Source organism: Triturus cristatus, chromosome 1_2 (assembly GCF_964204655.1).
Source record: "Triturus cristatus chromosome 1_2, aTriCri1.1, whole genome shotgun sequence".
Taxonomy (NCBI): domain Eukaryota; kingdom Metazoa; phylum Chordata; class Amphibia; order Caudata; family Salamandridae; genus Triturus; species Triturus cristatus.
Window position 1 is genome coordinate 850953771 of NC_140580.1, and position 21369 is coordinate 850975139.

Here is a 21369-nt window from a genome sequence, read left to right on the forward strand (position 1 = left end):
CTCCATATATAAGCATACAAATCTAGGGAGAGCGGGCAGCCTTGTCGAGTACCCCGGGAAATAGAAATGAAGGGGGTTCGCTCCTGTTGTATACAAATCTGAGCTTCAGGGTCCTTATAAATGGCTTTAACCATTTTAACAAACCTAGACCTAAAATAAAACTAGGCAAGCACTTCCCAGAGAAACTTCCAGGGTACACGATCAAATGCTTTCTCAGCATCAAGTAAAATAGTATTGAGCGGTTCCTGGACAGTCTCAGTGCGATCTATTAGCGTATTAATTAGATTTGCATGAGAGGTCGTATCCTTCCCTGGAATAAAGCCATGCTGTTCTAGTGATACAAGCTTAGAAATAACCATATTAACGCGATTGGCCAAAAGCTTGGTGAATATTTTTTTGAGTAGACGTTAAGAAGTGAAATAGGCCGATATGAGCTACATTCTGTTGGATCTTTATCCTTTTTCAGGGGCATTCTAATAATGGCTTCATTCCAAGAAGCTGGGACTCCGACTACAGTCTGAACTTCTTTAACACCTCCAAAAGAAGCAGAGTGATTATAGATGCAAAGAATTGTATATGTTTCTGTTGGAATAAAATCTGGCCCTGGCGCTTTCCCTGTTGGTAGGTTGGCAAAAACCCTTCTAAGCTCATTTGCCATGAACTCAGCATCCAGTGACTCATTATAGTTCCTTGCTAGTTTGGGGAGACCCAAAGCTACAAAATAATCCTTAATACTTGTAGGAATGCACTGCAGTTCCTCTTGATATAACCCAGGGTAATAGGCCATAAAAGTAGATAGAATATCACAGTGTTGAGTGTAGGCGTATTGAATGTGTGTGATAACAGTTTTTGGTCTATCAACATGACAGAGACAAGCCAGCAGTTTACCTGACTTTTCCCCAATCTCACAATTCAGGGCTTGAGATTGAAAAGATTTTTTATTTATGCGGGCCGTTAGTAAAGTGAAAATACGACCTCGTAGACCCATCATTTTCAAGTATGTAGCTTGAGCTGCGATTGAGCGGGATGCAATTTGTGTCATACCCCTAATGGATCGCTCTTCTTCATTCTCTGCCCTTGATATCTGGATGACAGATGAATGTGAAATGCCCCTGGCATAGGCTTTGAGAGTGTCCCATATCACAAAGGGGTGGGCTGACCATTGGTTGGTCCAAATAAATTCCTGCGTATGAGTACACAGATATTCAATGTAATCAGTACGATCTAGCACATACTTAGGGAAGTAAGACCGACATAAATTAATACTAAAACAACAGTTACCTTCCCATTTTAGTTCAATAGCTGAGTGATCGGAATGTAGTAAATGTAAAATCTCAGTTCTACAAATCAAAACAATTGAAGCACAACTCTATATGGGAGTTTTGTCAATGGGGCCTAGAGAAAAAGGTATAATTCAGAAGGTCAGGATTTTACTCCCTCCAAATATCGAGCAGATTCATATTAACTACTATACCATTTCTAGCACTGCTCATACAAACTGTATGAGCAGTATTGGTTGTATCAAGCTCTGGATTCAGGGCACAATGAAAATCCCCAATTATAATAATAGGTAAATTAACAACGCTAATTTCTAGCACCATAGTGGTGAAAAATCACAGGTTTGGATTGTTCTGGGCATAAACGCTTACCAAAACAAAAAGACTTTTATTTGTTGGTCAACAGTTTCCACCCTTACTCAACTACCATCGTGGTCTGCTTTAGAACGTTTAACTCTAAGTGATTTATTAAAAATTAATTTTAAAAACTCCAGCTGGCCTGAGCAGAATGTAGCACTAACTGAATCATATATTTTAGGTGCAATATAGCCTCAACAGCATTTAGATATAGAATGAATATCTCGCCCTCTTTTTTGGTAAGATGCGTCTCTTGGAGAGCCAAAATATCAGGTTTTATAGAGCAGTCCTCCAAAAATATCTTGGCTTACTTCCTCCCCACTTTTAAGCCATTTATATTCTAAGAAATAATATTAACCATTCAGCTTTATAGACATTTTGTTACTCCTAGCCAAATTGCTGACCAAAAGGCATGAATAAACTCTCTTTTTTAAGTAAATTATAGACCATATGTTCCTATTAACTACACTTTTACCATTACAGCATGGCTGCATTCACTTTTCACTTTTTATCCCTTCCCCCTTCCTGCCCCCTCCGCCCTCTACCCCTTCTTCCCACAAATTCTACCCACTTGGGCTTCCAACATACCAATAACTCAGCACAGCTAGGGAATGGAGCCCCCTCCGAACCCTTGAGATGTCACAAAAGACATCCAAGCAATATTAGAGCGCCACCTCTCACCAACCACAAATTAACACAATACAATGAACCCATCTTTAGCACAATTCACAACTATTAGCAAGGGCATCACCCTGCTCCTCAATGTCCCAATACAATTATTCAACGCAGAATGTCCTCAGAATTCAAGAAATGTTCTAAAAATGTTAAGAATGTACTCTTCCAATTTATTTTAAGAGATGGACCCCCTACAAATGAAACTGGAATAGATGCGACTTTAAACTTGGGTATGAGGGATTGCATTCTTGTTGCTGTCTCCCAGGCCAAATCCTGAAAGATAGAAAAAGAATAGCCATCTGGAGCGGTGACTCTTCCACGTTCCCTAGCAATTGACAAAATTCTCCCCTTAATCTTATAGTCCTGAAAGAAAATAATTATACTGCGAGGCCTGTTTCCATTCTTAGATGGCTCTGATGGAGTCGTATGTTTACGTGCAATGGACAAAAGAGCATCTGAACCTGTGATATTACCCACACTGCCTGACAATACGTAGGTAAGAAGAAAGTTGACAGTCCATTTAATCAATGCAGCATCTGAGTGATTGGTATCCTTGGCAGTCTCTAAGCCCTCTGGCACTCCCACTATGTGCAGATTCGATCTATGGGAGTGATTTTCTAGGTCCTCACATTTGCTCTTACGGTGTTTTATTTGCTCCGTCATCACTTCCTGTTTGCCCTCCACCTGAGTTGTCTGTATTTGCAGACTCTGTAGCTTTGTATCAATTGCTTTATGCGTGTCCGTAAATCAGCTAAATTACTGCTCAATAGATGATACTTTAAGCTCCAGATTATCAAATCTATCAGCTTGTGCATCCCGATTGTCTTTGAGAATCGTTTTCCGTAGGCATTTGGCAGTCATAGAGGCTGAAGAACAGGTGGAGGTTGCCTCGGATTCCTCTGTTTCAGAGGTAACAGATGTTGTGTGATATTAGGTAGGTCAACCTTATCAAGCTCTACTTTCCTGCCATCATTGTGTACCATAGATCACTGTCGTCCAGCTTTACTTCTTATTTCAGGAAACCCTTTGTAGAACGTAAGATGCATAGCTTAATGAGGCATTGATATTAGGTTGGGCCTCTGGGGATTGGGATTGGCGTAGCTGAATAGCTTGACCAGTCTTATTGCCAGTATTCTGATGTGCATATAGTGTTGAATTCTGGTGAATTCTGATTAGCCACAGGAATTAGCTTCTCTGGCCTCCCAGTTATGGACACTAATGGCTGTTCAACCCAAAGCTCTACATTGAGGGACGTCGAGAGCGGTATCACATTCCCCTCCTCTTTACTAGTGCTTGCAGTATAGGGTTTAGTTGCAACTACTTCCTCTCCTGTCGTTATAGAATTAGAAGCCATATTATCTGGATTAAGTTCATCCTGGAGAGGAGGCAAAGAGCATGCAGGCATTGTATTCTCAAGTGCAATAGTGCTCCTGCTTCTAGATACGATATTTGAGCCCCCCCGCACCACAACTGCTAGACTATCTGCAGCATTTCGACTATTCATTACTTCTGAGGAAGAAGGCTGAGGCAGCAATTTTGAAGAAGTTAACTAAATATACCACACCTACTTGCACTCAGCATTGCATCACGGGCACACCATTTCCAAAGATGCCTTGACACATTATTATCACCTGAAGCTGAGTAGTGAACAACCTAACACCCCAAATGAACAAAACAAATGATGAACTCCTGTGGCTCAGACACCTCTTTACACCTACTAATCCACACAGCTCCATAAAAGGATCAAGTTGACCCACTATAAAATATAATCCATTAATAAACAATATATTCATCTATTCTGGCTTTTCCAGAGATGATCCATTATCAGTCGCCTCTAAACAATATGAAACTAAAACAAATACAATATTAAAAGACCAACTTTACAATTAGTAGCAGTGGGTATTGTTAACCGCACATCCCATCAAAGAGAAGAGCATAAAGTATAGTAACAGAGGAACTGTGTATGTGAGAGGGCACCAGTGCTAACTAAAGAGTGCAGCCAGAGTGCAGTTGAATACCACACTCAATGTAACTACGAAGTAACCTGGAGCACACCAAATAAATGAAAGTCCTCAAGAAACGTGTCGGCTGTATTATCCGTTTAAGAGGTCTTCAACTGTATACACAACTGGTCACAAAATTACAAACTGTTTCTTAAGAAGTCATCGGCTGCATCTACCTATGTTTGCAGTATTATATTGCTAATTTTTACTATAAATGAAGTCTAGTATATATGCCGCTACATCAGCTATAGACACTGGTTTTATTTGAAACAAGATTTCTACAGGAGTTGAATGAAAGGAAAACTTGACCCACTGTATCCCTTGTGGATAGTTTATAAGTTACTGATATGATTACTTTGGACTTTAACCTTTTATTTGGTGAGCTCCAGGCTACTTTGTAATATTAACAGACCACTTTTACCCCTGTCAATGAGTATTCTATAACTGTAAAGGGCACACAACAAATGCTAGAAAATTACTACACGGTTCAGGTAGTATGCCATAAAATACACAGATCTCAGAGGTTTTAGCTTTCTGACAGCATTCTTTGTTTCACACATCATACGGGCTCAGACTTCACATAGCAGAGCAACCCTCAAAGTGACACAGAAGTGTAGGATTTGACTTTCAACAGCTGAACTTTTAAGTTTACAGGGATCTTACAGATGTTTGCTTTGGACACTAGAGTTTTCCCTTATGTGGAGCAAAGCACGAAGTCTGGAAAAGTGATCTATGCGGCCATACAGAATTTACAGATTCCGACACGGATAGCTGAGTGATTGCTCAGCTGATGCAAAATATCTAAGCTTGGCCATCAGCCGGCAGTCGCACGTCTCAGGCAGCAGACCTCTCCCTCATGTTACACAGCCCTAACATTCTGGGGCCTTAGGCAGCAAGCTTAAGCCTCAAGCATAAGTTTCAATTATATATGAAATCTGACACTCACATTGTGCATGAAGGCTAGTGGCCTGAGTTAGAGGTCTGTAGCTAAAAAGCCTGACATTTCTGGCAGAAACTATATATATGTTACAATGAGCTGTCGTAATTTCCTCTACCATATTGTAACTAGGTGAAGTAAATTCAGCCGGTGTAGTCTCTGTCTTTAGCATTACCTCCAGAAATGTGAAGATTCTTGTTTTCCCGCAAACTTTAAATCAGGCCCCATGGCTTTTTATCCTCATGTCCCTCTTTGTTTTTGCTCTGTCTTCCCCTGTCTCACTGTTCTTTATTTACCTTTCCTCCCACTCTCTTACCTTATTTCTGCCTCTCTAATCTTAACCCGGTTGTGTGAAAGGGGAGATGTCTTCCCAACAGATAAACTGACCCCCACAAGTATACTCCTATGGGCACATCTGCCGGCTCACAATATTAATAATGGCATACATTTGACTTTCAGTGCCCCAGGGAAACCGACAGCAGATGTAGCAGAGTTACACTGTGGAGAGGGCACCAAGCTGGTAGTTATACAGAGAGCGAACCAAGGGACCGGGCTGATGGAAGGTGAATTGGGCAGGTGGATAATGATAATAGGGGTTGGGAAAGCAAGGGGTTGTGAGGAAAGGATCTAGTGTGACACTTGAGACCTGTGAGTCAAGAATGGCCTGTCTAAGTCAGGCATCGACTAAGATCATCATCCTCAAAGAACGGACAGAGAATGGATAGAAAGGCAAAATTCAATCCGACTTATCCTTGGCAGGCAGAGAAGAATGGCAGAGGATGGCAAGAAGTAAACGAGTTGGATCACAGGTTTAGTATCTCACGGAGTTTGGTGTGGAGGACAGTGGTGGAGGCAGGAAGCTGAGAGGAACTAAGTAAGAAAAGTGGAGGATAACAAATTACTGTTTAATGTGCATACAAGGCAGGTGCATCTTCATTTTTCCATTTGAGTTAAAGGGGTTCATGAGACGGGTGCTGGGGGATAATTTCTTGGCAGCCAGGGGCATTCCGGCAGAGGCAACGAAAATGTTGTATGGGGAGGCTGAAGAGCGGGAAATTGCTGGATCCTTTGCCTGGTGGTATCTTAATAGTCATATAAGGTCGACTACTTGGTGGTTTATACATGCGCACAGTAAGTACTAGTGAGTAGGAGTGTAATAATGACCTAAATCATCCAGTCAGTTTTCCGGCTATTGTTGGTTCCTCCTGATGTTTTTTGTTTGTTTTCTGGGATTGCAGTATAATGAACAGATGTATGCTGACACGGCCACCTGATAGGCTCCTGATATGCTGGTTTGTCTTCAGCACCCAATTTGAAAGGCTCTAAACATTCCTTCAGTGGGCTTTGTTGTCTGCGACATCAGAAGATAATACCCATGGGCTGGTTGAATGATTTTTTGTCTGTCAGGAGGAAGGAGGTCCTGGAGGAATGTAATGGTTATATCAGGCTGCCCAGCAAGTTGTACGGAAGCCTGATTATCTGAAACCCCGAAACCGGTGCTAGGATGCTTGTTTCCGGTCCAGGGAGGACCTGGCCTGTCAGATTGGGCTGACTTGCTTTGTTCACCCTAAATTGGCAGGGTATGCCCAGACTTGGGTCCCTTGCTCACTTTGCCACTGGATTCAAGCTAGCCTGGCTGATGATGGCTGATTAGCCAGAAACCGGTCCCAGGATGCTTGTTTCCGGTCCAGGGAAGACATGGCTTGGCAGTTCAGGCTGGACTGTTCCCATGAGGCACAGGGTCAGACTGATTTGCATATGGCCATGTCTGAACTGGGGTGGTGGAGTGAGCTAAAGAATGATGATGGATTAAACCCAGATCAGTTGACTGGGGGTGAGTGCTCGCAATGTTCAACACTCCGTCCATCATCCCCTTTGGTTTTGCTCCCCTATGTCTATGGATTTTAATTTGATGTGGTGATGACTTGGTGATGTAGCCGGTAGCATGCAATACAGTTGCCCCACTGTGCATATAAAGGACTTTTGAGGGGAAAAGAGCTTGGCGGTGTCCGGTAGGTCAATTCAAACTGTTGGTGTGGTTTTAATATCCTGTAAAAGTGGATTTGCACGTTTTGCATGCTTTTCAAATAGACTTTTCTCGGATGCAGTTCTTTAAACTTTGGAGCAGATAGTTGTCTGTGGTGATTATTGGAAACAAACCTATCGGCTTGGCTCTTTATGGGAATTGATTTTAAGGTCTTTGGCCTTTGGTGGGGGAAATGGGTTATAGACTGATGATAGTCAGCAAGGGAAAACAAGCATTGGCAGAGCCTAGCTAAAATATGTTGTAAAAGCCTGTTGCAGTAAAACAGCAAAACAAACATGGTTTTCTGCACATAGTACTTCTAAGAGATTACTAATTTAGCGTATGGTGACTCTTTAGATGTAAAATAGTCCTGCTTGCATTGAAGTGTAAGCATTCCATAGGTATAAGAATCATATACTAAACAGTCACTAGCATGAGGTGAGAGAGAATACTCCTTTGAGAGGAGCCAGAGTGCACTCTATGTGTAGTTTAATGAATTGCTAATACGCTGTGTAGACAGCTGTGCTGACAATCTAGACCAAATATATAGAAGAGACGAGGGGAGAAGGCTGGTTATGGTAACCATGCTGAAGGGCATGTGTGGTGAGTTAAAAATTGTTTGTTTGGTTTGAGAGAGGAGGTACAGTACAATGTTTTGAAAGGATGTCAGAGTTTCAGAATTGCTTGGTTGCAATGGTTTCTTATGCATGCTTAGGACGATGTGAACATGCAGTAAGATAGGATGCCAGTTAGGGTAAGAAGTAAAAAAATGAGAGACTAGTGAGATGGTCAAGTTGCTAGCATCTCTATACTCTATGCTGCACCCTTGGCATGCTTTTCCTATTTAGACGAATTAGCGAGCGGACTAGAAGAGAGGGTTTCGAGGCACATGAGTGGGAAAGGTCTAACATATTTTCAGTTATTTAATGGTTATATATCCAGTGATCTCTCCTTATGCAGGGTTGCGAGAGTCAAACGGACTTGTATGGCCATCTTAACATGCGTTTTGTTTCTGTCTACTCCCACGTTATACTACAGGCAGTGAGGAAGATCAGGCAGGCAGGGAGACACAGACATTGTGTAGTTTTTAATTGTATTGTATTGTATTGTAATTGCATTTATATAGCGCTTACTACTCCCGATGAGACGTTGAGGCGCTTTTTTGGCAAGTAGCACGCTACTCCGGAACCCAAAAAGGATTAGTGTTGAATTAGTATAGTGAAATATGAAAGTAATTTGAGTGGTGGGTGGGTTAGTCAGTTATTTGGATTCAGAAGGATAGCAGAGGATAGAAGAGGGGAAAAGGTTTGCATTTATATAGCGCTTGCTAACCCTGATTGGGTGTTGAAGTGCTTTTTTGGCGAGTAGCACGCTACTCCGGAACCCATAAAGGATTAGTAGTGATATGAAGCAGCTCGGGAGAGATGCCTGGTCGATGACTACATACATTCCTTTGGTTTGTATCGGAGCCGGAACCTTAGTGGAGATTAGCAAAGGCTGGAGTTGTCCCAACTGTTTGTTCATCTACTCGCAAGAGTAGAATCTGGATCAAGCTCCAGGGGTCTACGTTTTGGGGAAATTTAAACAAGACCTAAGAGTGATAAATGTGACGTGTCATATATCTGTATTGTGTGAACAAAACGTTCTCATGCCAGGGTTTTTAGGGGTGTTGTGGGTCATCTCCCATTGATAAGTCGCACAGAAACATAAATAGAGGTAGCAGTTCTGCATGAGAGGAGGGGTGGTGAGCATGAAGCATGGAGAGGATCCTTATGAGCTGCCTGATGCTTTAGGGAAGACACTTTCCACTTGTCGTTTTTTGGTAGAGTGTTACCTGATAAGTGTGGCTCAATGATTAGAGCGGCAGACCCTGATGCAGAGGTCTAGCCCGGGACCAGGGTTCAATTCCCCGCCTCGGCGGGTCTTGGGCTCAAAAATTCCACGGACCTGATAATTCTCGCCTCGGTGCCATTCCAATCATGGAGTCCCACTCTGCAACTCTGGGCAATAGCTTGCTTAATCTCCACAACGGCCCCCACAACGCTAAGGATGCCTGGCCTCCACCTTGGGGGTGCCCAGGAGTGGACGCCTCACAGGGAAAGCCAGGATGGGTTCCACAGCGGTATTCGTACAAGCGCCTTGAGACCCTTGCGGGTGAGTAGTGCGCTATACAAGTATCAATTTACATTTAATTTACATTTACCTGATATAGTTATAGCTGGTGAATATGGTTCCAGATGGAAAGTGAAACTTTCTGTGATAGGACAGAAAAGCTCAGCAGGAGGGGTTTCCTGGGTGTGGAGGTTAGATGTCAATTGCTATTGGCTGTTTGTGTCTGTTAGGCATGGTATGTTAAGGGATGAGCATGTTTCGGTGTTCCAGTCAGCCCTAAAGCGCAGGGAGGCAGGTGAACCTCTGGACTCTGAACAGACAGTAGGCCCAGAGGGGAGTAGGAGGACCGACAGCAGGGGCGCCTAGTTCACAAGAGCTCAAGGCAATCAGCCCCGCTGCAAATATGTTGATAAAGTCACTGCCCCCTGGAGGAATGCTTTGTTCTTATCTGCACACAATAGCAGGCTGCTGGAGAGACAGGCCAAGCCCTGCTGCTCCAGACCTCTAGAACTGCAGACAATCACCTCCTCCCACAGGAGCAGGAAATTAAACAAACATCGGCAAAGCCAAAAAGTCTCATCTGTGGGACCTTTTGGCTTTGCCTATACGTTTTAGCAATGTTGTACAGTATGGCTAAATAAGAGAAAAACAAGCATTGGCAAAGCCAGAAGGTTTCAACTATAACAGATGATCTATTGGATTTATCAATGTTTTTTAGACGTGTTGCACAGCGATATGGGCTGCTGTGCAACATGGCTTAAACTTAAAGTTATGAAAAATAGCGTTATGACTCAGTCAGCATTGACCGCGACATAGCGTTTCCCCCCCTTTAAGCCATGTTGCACCGCAGCTGACACTACTGTGTAATGTGTCTAAAAAAGCGGGGGCAAGCAACATGAGGGAGGTGCAGGAGAGGAGGGAGGGAGGGAGCAGCAATAGAGCGGGCCGAGGGCGGGGGGAGCAACACAAGGGAGCAACAGGGAGGAGCGTGGAGGAGGGAGTGAACAGCAACACAATGGACAGTGGGAGGAGAGCAGAGCGCAAACAACACAGGGGAGGTGCGAGGAATGAGGTAGGGAGCAGCAACAAAATGGACAGCGGGAGGAGGAAGATTGAGGCACGAGCATGGACGTTGGGAGGAGGTATGGACTGCAGGCACGTGCAGTTTTTACAGTGCATGACAAAAAGTAAAAAAGAACCTGCAGGGGCATGCTGCCATTGGCTGTAGACAGAAAATTGTACTTGGTCCATGCTCCACGACATGGAGAAACACTGGAAGCGCTTGAAGGAAGCAACGGGTAAGCAGAAGGTGCTGAGTAATTAGAAGCAAGGAAATATAGAGTGACATTGAAGCCAACCAATCTGTAAGTAAAGGGACAGCTCTAAGCTCGTTTTGAGCTTTCTTCTTTGTTTACAAGAGATTTAGTGTTAGGCAAAACCTAAAACGTCTAGGGAATCATTTACTGCACGTGCCTAGAAAGTGATGTGGCTGATTTTTTCCCCCTTTTTATTGGCCGATTCAAGTCGGAACGGTTAATAAAAAGGAGGGAAAAAAATCTGAGAGTGTTTTTTTTTATTACAAAGCGGGTGGGGTTAGCAGCAAATACAGGTGAGGTATAGAATTCCTCAATGGGGTAAAATGGGTGGGGGAAGCAACAAGGGTGGAAGGTTTGCAGAAGCAACAGCAGGGGCTATTGGGGGTTAAAGCAACATCGGGGACCGGAAGCAACACAGAGGATGCATGTGAGGGGGAAGCAACATGAAGAGTGCGTTCATACCTTTCCCAAAAGAGCATGCAATTGGGTTATTGGTAAACACAGTTGTAGACAAACAACAATGCCCGGTTACTCACCGGTAATCTTCATTTCTCCGAGTCCTGGTCTTCCTGTTCCATTCCTGGGCCCGTCCCTCCCTCCCTGATATCTGGTTCTGGTGATTGTTTTTGTTGTCTTTTGCGTTTCTTTGGTATTTTCAGGCTGTCAGGGTGAGGTACTTCCCCCCCTAATCCCTGCTGGGTAGGCAGCGCCATGTTGGGGGGGGGGGGGGGGGGAAGTATTTTGACGGTACCTAGGAAAACGTTCTGTGGAGCAGGCGAGCTGCTGAAGGATAAGGAATAGGAAGGGAAGACAGACGAGGGGGTAATTGAATTTTACATGATTGAATGTCCAGTGGCGTATCAGTGCCGTATACCTTCATATAACTGGTATACCTGGGAACTTGACATGCAGGCTTGGTTAAAAAGGGTAAACTAGTAGGTCTGGGGTGGGGCATGAAGGTTGGTGGGAGGTTTATCTAAGGAGAGGCAGATAGGATATGTCCTGTATTAGTTCATTGTTTAGGACAGTTCTGTAAAACAATGGGACGAGATTAGCATTGTTTGTAAAGTCACGACAGGTCACAGATTCAAGCAAGAGTCTGCTATTGATTGTCTCCTGAGCATCTCTTGTAACACTTTGCGTCTCCTGTCTGATTGCTGTCACACTCAATGCCAAGCTCCTGGGGAGCCCGCGCCTTGTTCTCTCATTCTACTCATAACCGCACCCTCCTGCTATTATCAGATTTTCCAAGCGGCGCAAGGCTGGCCGTATGCGCCTAATAAACACTGCAGTATCACTTTCATTACCTTCTTTCTTGTTCCTGTCCTTTTGTGGGGCAGTGAGACAATCTGATACTCTGGCCTGTTGATGAGTGAGTGGATTTTGTAGCAGGCCAATGTCCCCTGGGTGCCACGGGGCTAGTGGACAATCCGGTCACGTGTCAGGCTTAGTGAAAGCGAAGGCTTTAAGCACAAAGGTGACACCTAGGTTCAGCCACTCACCCCGGCTGGCAAAAGCGAACAGGCTACCCGGGGAGATGGGTTGTGAGGGGTAACACGGGATGGGCTTATCCTGCGAACTCCCGCTGGGCAGGCGGCGTCGTCACCGGCTCAGGGCTGTAGAAGTCCAGGGCCCAGAGCCGAACTCTGACCCCACGGTGACCTCCATGGCTGAGGCCCGGAGCAGCTGCTTGACAGGCTCTAACTTGCTTTGCTGGATGCGATCAAGTGATGAGTTAATGGACCACGTCCCGGGCAATAACCTGCGCGCATAGAAGTATGTGTACGGCAGGGCCCCTGGAATTATGCGATTTTACAGCCGCGGCGCTTCCTCGTAATTATGGATTTGCTGCATTTGCCAAATTGTTCATAAAAAATCTGCTGGTAAAAAATCCGCAGAGTTTTAACAAAAAAAGTTGATCAAAAGTTACTTGAAGAAAGTTACTTTAAAATATGTGACACTTGTTGCTGCGCAGTGGAAGGCCCTTCGCAAAGGCGGACTGGTCATCTTTCTGTTGCTTATTGTGAATGGGAGTGTTAAACTGATACTAATATGGTGACATTTATGCTCAGGGTTAAAAAATGAAAAAAATGCTATCACAAACGGCGCAGCAAAATTGTCCTTTCTATCCGCATAATTTTGTCAACCACACCATATAATTTGGTCCACCCCTGATGCATAATTCTACTGATCCTAGTGAAGGGGTTGGCTTTCTGGCCCAGGTCTAGACTGGGCCAGTGGCCTAACGACTAGAGCTGCCAACTTTCGGAATTGGCAACCAAGTTTTTGTCCTGGCAACATCCTGACATTCCTGGCAAGTCACTCAACCTTCTCCGGCCTGAAAAAAGTGTAACGTCTGGCTCTCGTGTAAAGAGCTCCAATGCCCCCGGGCCACGTTTGCGCTTTATAAAAGTGCAAAAATATATTTTTAAAAAGGAGACAGAGTTATTATGAGTCCTTCCCTTGGCTTGTCTGTTCATTGCAGAGTTGGAACGAGAAAGGTAGGAGGGAATGTGTCTGTGCGCGCACACAGAACTTCTCCGCCTAGTTACTATCTCTCGTTGTCAAGGCCTAAACAATGTAGATGCTCCGGGTCAAAGAGCCCATGGCGAGACTGCACGTCTAGGAGGGAGCGCCGCCATTTCATATAGGAAGAGAGAACGTCTGCGGTGCCCACGATTTTTTGCCGATTTCGTAAATGGTCAAACATCTCTGGGTGGCCACGTAGACTTTGCCTCTCTAGTCAACCAACCGGGTGGAGTCCCCCGCTGGTATTTCAGAGCCAGGGCTGGAACTATCCATATTATGCCATGGGCCAGTCTGTGCCTGCAGTCTAGGAGACGTATGGTGGCCATTCCTGAATTTAGAGTCTGGCCCGTACTCACTTCACCGAGAAACATGTTCCCAGGGCTTTAAGTGGGGAGTAAAAAAGGGGATCTCTCAAAGGGGCGAGGCCGATGTAATTAGGGCGTGGCTTAAAGCACAAACTAAAAATCTGTGTTTAGCTTAGTGTGCGCCTGACCGGTAATTTGCTGATTCTGTCGTTGCATCCAGATATATAATACAAGTAACATTACACCTACAACAAGCCAGGAATATTGGCTATGCCAATGGCTGTTAGTTGCACGAGGTAAATAAGTAACAACTATGGCTTCGTTGTATAGAATATTGAAAATGCTTCAATTCTGAAATGACGAGATTGTGAAAGAACTAAAAGAACTATAGGGTGTCTCTTTGAAGTTACATCACAGGCAGTGAAGGAAGGGTGGTACTGCTGCTGAGTTAAGATTTTTTTTCATCCTGAGTGTGAGGGCAGAAATGGAGAGCCCGATGGGTACCCCTCTCAGCACCTGCTTTTTAGAACTGTCCATGCTGAGCACCGGCAGGACCCGGCACACTTAAAGCCCTACATGTTCCTCCTCACAAAGGACAGTATTTGCCACTGTTGTATCTAGTCTAAGATACATGGCAACACACACAATTACACGGGTGACTTTCAAGTTCTTAATCCAAAAAGTTCTTTAACTGTCTACCACTTTAAAATTCGTTCATTTTATTCCAAGGTAATGGAGAAATTAAATCCCCTCTTTTTTGTTTGAATCTAATTTAGCTGTTGGTGAATGCTGGTTTATGTGACATGGTGCCTAGAGCTGCGTGACCCCCTGGTGGTTAGATATGGTACTAGAATATTTGGTTTAAATATCACCAAAATATTGTCAGATAAATATTGTGTACACAAATATTGGCCATTTGGAGTTGAGACAAGAAAATCGACAACGCATTGAGCAATTTTTTGCAAATGGTATCCAGGCCATAATAGTTAATTCAGAAGGTATTTTTGTTGTCGATTTTCAGAAACAGAGATAGTGGTGGACGGTCAGGTCTGGTGGAAAGTGTAAAACTTTAGGCCCAGACCTAAAATGGTCTGTGACCCTCTGAAATACCATCAAAACTGCCACCTCGCTTTCTCACCGTCAAAGACTGGATCACTTTAATCTGTCCAGACAAAACAGAAATCCCTAGATGGAGAAACCTAGTTCCTAGTGGAAGTCATCTTTGCTAACAGATCTTGGACAGGTATACCCTCAGACTTTGGTATACACTCAGACTTTTTAGACTTGGGATCCTCTTAGATATTCTCCTGACCTTTGAACCCGAAATGCAATATGCATGGGCTCATAATCCTAAAATGAGTCTTCCGTTACCTAGGCTTTCCCTACAGAGTTCGGTCAACAGCTACCCTTACACGCTGCTGCCTCAGTGTTATTAACAAACACCATCGAGAAGCGCCGGAATTCCTCCTGATCGAACTGCAACAGGCCCAAAATCCAGCAGCCAGGCTTCTATATGTTAAACTCTGGGATCACATGAATCCAGCTCTTTTGACTCTACAATGGCTTCCGGTTTCACACAAAGATCTCTTTCGAGGCACTATGCATAACACACTGAGCACTCCAAGGAATGAGAAAGTCCAGGGATCGTCTAACAAAAATGCCACACTGGCTGCCCTGTTTGCATCCTCCTTCCCGACACACTCTTACAAGTCGGGCCTCAACATAAACCAACTGACTGTCATAGACCCAAGCCAGCAGATCTAGGAATCCCCTAGCACGCCACATCACAGAACTACAAATCACCCTTCCTTCCTGTGGGGCATACAATATGTCTCCTGAAGCATCAGGACCTTAAGCAATCCTGCTCTCTCAATCCCCCATCCCCCCTCCCTCGGCAAGACCTCTGGCTGACACAATTGGTTAGTGCATCCCCCATGTGATGGTTAATACAAGAAGTACATTAACTGGAATAAATATGGCTAGATTTACCCCTTCCCTTGTTGCATACTTCTATAAACATTGCTACATATAAGAGCAGCAACAAGATCACCCCAAAACGAGAAGACCACTTGACAGTAATTCATGCATCACACCCAATTCTTCCCGCATAGGACTAACTCTGACCACCCACTCTCCATTGAGACACACAGGAACACCTGAGGTTACGCTGAAGAGTATCAGTCCTCCGATAGCACAGTACTGGCAGCAACAAATGCTGCATAACATAACATAAGCAGGCAGGCCAGCTGAGGCATTTGAATGGAGATGTAACAAGGTCCACTGGGGCTTAGACAGGTCTCTCATCCCTAATGAGGCTGGCAAAGTCCCACACAGGCCCACAGGGACTGCTAAACACTGAGTTTCCTGGAAAGCCCATAAGGTTTCACTGTATACAACTTAGTGAAGTGTTAGGCCAGGAAAGAGCATTCCCCAACGAGGCCTATCGAGGTCTGCACCGAAGCATACTGAAGCCCTTCGAGGCTGGCTGTGGGTAAACCTCACCTTTAGACATTCCAAACTCAAGCCGCGGCCTCTTATTGTAGTTAGAAAGTGAGTGAGGACAAAGTATGGAACATGCGCCTACAAGTCGAAAGATTGCATCATTGTAAGTCATTGCCTGCTCTTTTTCAGAATGAATCATGGCTGCAGGACTCAACCAGCAACGAATTCCGCCACACTGGGAAAGCTGTAAGGGAGAGGCAGGGCTGCGGAGATGCTGTAAGTACAATGAAAAGAGCACATTACACACCTACAGGATACCTGCTCTGAAGGCACCCAGTAGCGCACTTCCAGCTAGCTGCACACAGTAGCCATACTTAGCTGAACTCATCGCCCAAGAGGTGGTCCTGGTACACAGGTTGGGGGGAGGGGAGTAATATGATGGGTGCCTCCTTGGGTGCAGTTTTGAGAGTCAGCCCATGGGCCAGAGGAGACACCAACTTCAACTCTTCTATGAGGAAGGAGGCAACACTACCAAGTGTTGACAACTACCGTATTTTACAGGAAGACCCAACACAGAGAGAAACCACCCCAACTCCCCTGTCACTTGATCCTACATTGCCTGGAGCAGACAACCACTACAAACTTCTGTTTAGGGTGAGTCCACATTGGCTGGAGGAGACAATCAATTCACCCAACTTTGGAGTTCACATGCTTGGCGGCAGCCCCCCAAACCTCAGCTACAGAATGAAGCAATGTAACTGAATGTGACCTGTAGAAAAGTTAGATCTGACTGGAGACCGTGTGTGACTTCCTTGCACACCGTAACTGTTAAGTTGTCTTCTTCATGCCTGATTTCATGGATGCCAACAGGTGTAGGCCAGACATGTGTGTCCCATGGTGCTACACAGTAGATGTCATCAGGAAAGATGAGTCCTTTATAGCTACATACAAGCCTGCTCACTGTATGAATGCTGTTAGACAACTAATTGCTGTCAGTATGGTCTCCTTTAAACTTAAATCAATAAGTGGGTAGTTGTTTTGTGGGAGAAAAATCTGGATCTTCTGTCCGCCCCTTTGTAAGGTAGTCGACAGTGTTGGACCCAGCGAATCGGTCAGGTAGCAGCGTGCTACACCAGTGGAAGCGCTTGTTTGGAAGGGGGTTGAACTGCAGTATGTTATAAGCGGGAGGTATTTTGTGAGTGCCCACAGTGGTCGTTGCCTGGTTTACGTTCATCATTTGTTGTGATTCACTCCGCAGATGCCTGTAGGATTCTCTCTAGTGACAGTAGAATCCAACTCCACCCTTCCTCGCGCAGACGAAAAAGAGCTGTGGTACCATAACAATGTAAGAAGGAGCATTACAAGTGCTGTTAAAATAACCTAAATATTACTCACAGCATCAGTTCCATGTTAAAACAGCTTTTTATATATACGAAATTTACCAACAAGCATTGACAAATCCAATAGAGTTAGCCTTAGTGACAGTGGTTTTACAAGATTTTCTTTTTGCAAAAAGAAAAGAAAAAGACAATAAGCACCATACGTATGAGCACGTTAGCAGCATGACATCGTGTGGCTGCTTCATTCATTAGGTGCGTTCATTCGTCACTACTGAAAGACGTGGTGGCCATTTTATAAAAATGTTTATTTACCAATCAAAGATAGGGGACACCACTTGGAGTGGTAAATAAAAAATTTAAAAATACCAAAAAGCACATCTTTTAAAAAGTAGTGGACCGGCTGCAAATCAGAGCTGCCAGGCTCTCCATAAAAAGTTAAAGAAAGCACTTTAATGTCCCGGAGGTTGGGGGAGAACGGGTGGCTTGGGAATCTGGGGGACCATATGGCAAGCATTCGGCCATGGCGTGGTGGTAAAAAATTAGGTAGAAATAAAAAAATATATATATGCTGCGGAGCGGAGAAGGAAGTGGAAAAGCAGCACACAAGGAAGAGAGGAAGTGGGAAGCATGGAGTGCAGGGGGAGTTTATTTGGGGGGAAACCAGCACATAAGGGAGAGAGCTAGAAACGTGTGCTTTTATGGAATGCTGAAAGACAAAGTGGACTCTAAATGTGAGAAGTGGAAGGATACAAGTCAGCCAATCGGGAGAAGTGGAGGATACAAGTCATCCAATCAAAAGGGTGGTAAAAAGGAAATGGTCGAGGGAGGACAAACAGAAGAACAGGAAGTCAAACCATCAAATAAGATGCTGGCAAATGTGAGTGACACTGAAGCCAACCATTGGTAAGCAATGGGCCTGCTGTGGATTTTTAATATGCGCCACAAGAGGCTTTCACCTGTACACTGCTAAAAGCTGCCTGGTAAGTGAAACCAAATGAACCTCAATGAAATGTGAAACATGGGCTGTCAATCCTAGGGTCTTTATTTGTGACCGATTTCAGGGGCACTGGGGTACTCTGAAAATATCCCGAAGGGGTTGGAAGAGTAAATCTTCTTTGCTTATTTGGATAAATTATTCAATCAATAGCTCAGAAACAGCTTCTAGAACATTAATATTTCAAATTTGAATCACACTTACAACAGGAAATTTAGCAGGGTTTCTCCATGTTGGCTTATCGGGACTGTGTCAACTCCATAGACAGCAAATCTAATTTCCCAGAGTTTCTATGGCCTGTTTCTGGGCGGGTAGGTCACGGACTTGAACTGGAGCATGATTAACTATTTTGGACACACCCACTCTTATTACAACTTCAAGAACATGGAACAATCTCCATTATAATGACATTTCAACTCTACGAGTTATTTCTCACACCAACTACGCAACCTCTGACTAACTGTATAACCTTGAAGAAGTCACCTTGTGACGAAACACGTGTCGGCTGTTTTTCCAGGTTTCAATACACGTTTACAGTCTACAAACACCTGGCTTCTGTCTTCAATTAGAATTAACAGTAACCAAATACTTTTTTGGGAAGGTTTACATTGTTTTTCCGGACTACTTTTTGAGCGTTTTGCCACTATGGTTTCTTAGCTTGGAAACAGCAGTGGAGACCCACACCAGGCTCATGCAATAGATGTGTTTATTCAGAGAAGAGGAGTCAAAACCGTGTCTGCTCTCAGAGCAAGAGCGGTAAATTGCAGGGTTTGCACCGGTGCCTCAGCCTTGTGTATCTTCTGCTTTACTGTAAATATCACTGCTTGAGGATTTAATATCAGCTGTGAGAGACCGCATCTGGAAAACATTAAGGCGTGTGCTGCCAGAAACGTCAATTCTTCAATGTTATTGCAATGGTCGAGCCCTCTGGATGTGCACTTATATTCCCCGGCCAGTACTAACCCCAAATTGATAAAAGGAGGAGCATTATTCACACTTTGATCTGAAAAGTTATATTAGTTTTGTCTTGTGAATGCCAGAAAGCTTGAAATATACACAAGATTTACAGTGCACTAATAGATGCAAAACTAATTGAAAATTACCCGCAGCACACAGAATCCGGGCTCCATCTTTCGTTTCCTGCGAAACGGTACTACACTGGGAAGAATAACCACTACATGTACCAGAATGCTTTGGGAGGATAGCAGCTGTGCACAGGATAGGCAACATGGTGATAGGCTAAGTGCTGTGCTGTCGACATTTGAGTGCACACCTGGGAAATAAGAATTTTGTTTGGATGCCCTGGAATACCTGGCAGGTGAAGGGGGTGGGGGTGGGGGGGGGGGGGATCGGTTATCACAAAGAGAACACACTCTGCTCTCTCATGTGTCTTTTATGATTGTAATCCACGTCGTAAAAGAAAAACTGACATTTACAAAACTTTTGTAAGAATAAGGGATTTTTTTTTACTAAATGCTGATGGAGCAGAACTGCAAATCCCCCAGCTAGGCTGGTACGGTGCACATGTATGGGTGAGGCTTGTGTAATGGTTGGTGGGCCGCCGCTGCCCTGCCATCAATTGACAGACCTAATGCTAAGCCATACTACAGTCCTCTCGCCTCTCCCTAAATCTCCATCCAGGTGAATTTTGGACCCAAGAAACGTCAGATGTAAATGGATTCACCCAGCTCCTGGTCAAGGATGTTGAATTCACTTGTACAATTATATTTTGCTGTTTGGGCGCCCCTACTGACCTAGACAAGGGGATTTTTGTTCTATTTGACACACTCTTGAAGCTGAATTAGAAGGTTCCTACTTTTGACTCAATACAGTATTAGCTTCGAATGTGCAAAAAAGAAAAGAATATGTCAAGAAAGTAACTATGTCCTTAGCTGGTAGCTTTTACTGCCCCGCTCTGCTTTATGTTCCTACTGGCAGCTATTACTTCCACACTGCATGATGCTGGTAGCTGGCAGCTTTTAGTGTCCTGCTCTGCTTTACCCTAATGGCTGCAGCTTTTACTCCCACCCTCAGCTTTATGTTCATACTTCCACGATCTGCTTTATGCTCGTAGCTGGCAGCTTGTACACTCACACTCTGCTTTATGCTCATAGCTGTAGATGTTACTCTCAGGCTCGGCTTTAAGCTCATAGCTATAGTTTTAACTCTCACTCTCTTCTTTATGCTCGTAGCTGGCAGCTTGTACACTCACACTCTGCTTTATGCTCATAGCTGTAGATGTTACTCTCAGGCTCAGCTTTAAGCTCATAGCTATAGTTTTAACCCTCACTCTCTTCTTTATGTTCGTAGCTGGCAGCTTTGACTCTCACACTATTTTATGTTCGTAGCTGGCAGCTTTGACTCTCACACTGTTTTATATTCGTAACTGGCAGCTTTTACTCTCACACTGTTTTATATTCGTAACTGGCAGCTTTTACTCTCACACTGTTTTATATTCGTAACTGGCAGCTTTTACTCTTACACTGTTTTATCTTCGTAGCTGGCAGCTATGATTCCCACGCTGTTTTATCTTCGTAGCTGGCAGCTTTTATTTCCATAATCTATTTTACATTCATAGTTTGCAGCTTTTACTCTCACGCTCGACTTTAGCTGGCAGCTTTGACTCTCACCTCGGCTTTAACCGACAGCTTTTACTGTCACACTCTGCTTTGACTGACAGCTTTTACTTTCACACTCTGCTTTGGCTGGTAGCTTTGACTCTCATGGGCTTTAACTGGCAGCTTTTACTTTCACACTCGGCTTTGACTGACAGCTTTTACTTTCACACTCTGCTTTGGCTGGTAGCTTTGACTCTCATGGGCTTTAACTGGCAGCTTTTACTTTCACACTCGGCTTTGACTGACAGCTTTTACTTTCACACTCTGCTTTGGCTGGTAGCTTTGACTCTCATGGGCTTTAACTGGCAGCTTTTACTTTCACACTCGGCTTTGACTGACAGCTTTTACTTTCACACTCTGCTTTGGCTGGTAGCTTTGACTCTCATGGGCTTTAACTGGCAGCTTTTACTTTCACACTCGGCTTTGACTGACAGCTTT

At 44.3% G+C, this 21369-nt stretch overlaps 1 protein-coding gene and 1 long non-coding RNA gene across 4 annotated transcripts in view; one reads left to right on the forward strand and one right to left on the reverse strand.

The window, feature by feature from the left end:
- LOC146868146 (uncharacterized) overlaps positions 1 to 21369 on the forward strand; it is a 205725-nt gene that overhangs the window by 180232 nt on the left and 4124 nt on the right. For both annotated transcript variants that reach the window (XR_014962419.1, XR_014962420.1), the window contains one exon: positions 16169 to 16255. This is a non-coding gene — a long non-coding RNA (uncharacterized LOC146868146). The remainder of the gene's footprint in view (positions 1 to 16168; positions 16256 to 21369) is intronic.
- The window catches only part of FBLIM1 (filamin binding LIM protein 1), a 103496-nt gene that overhangs the window by 77876 nt on the left and 4251 nt on the right, over positions 1 to 21369 (reverse strand). The window lies entirely within an intron of this gene.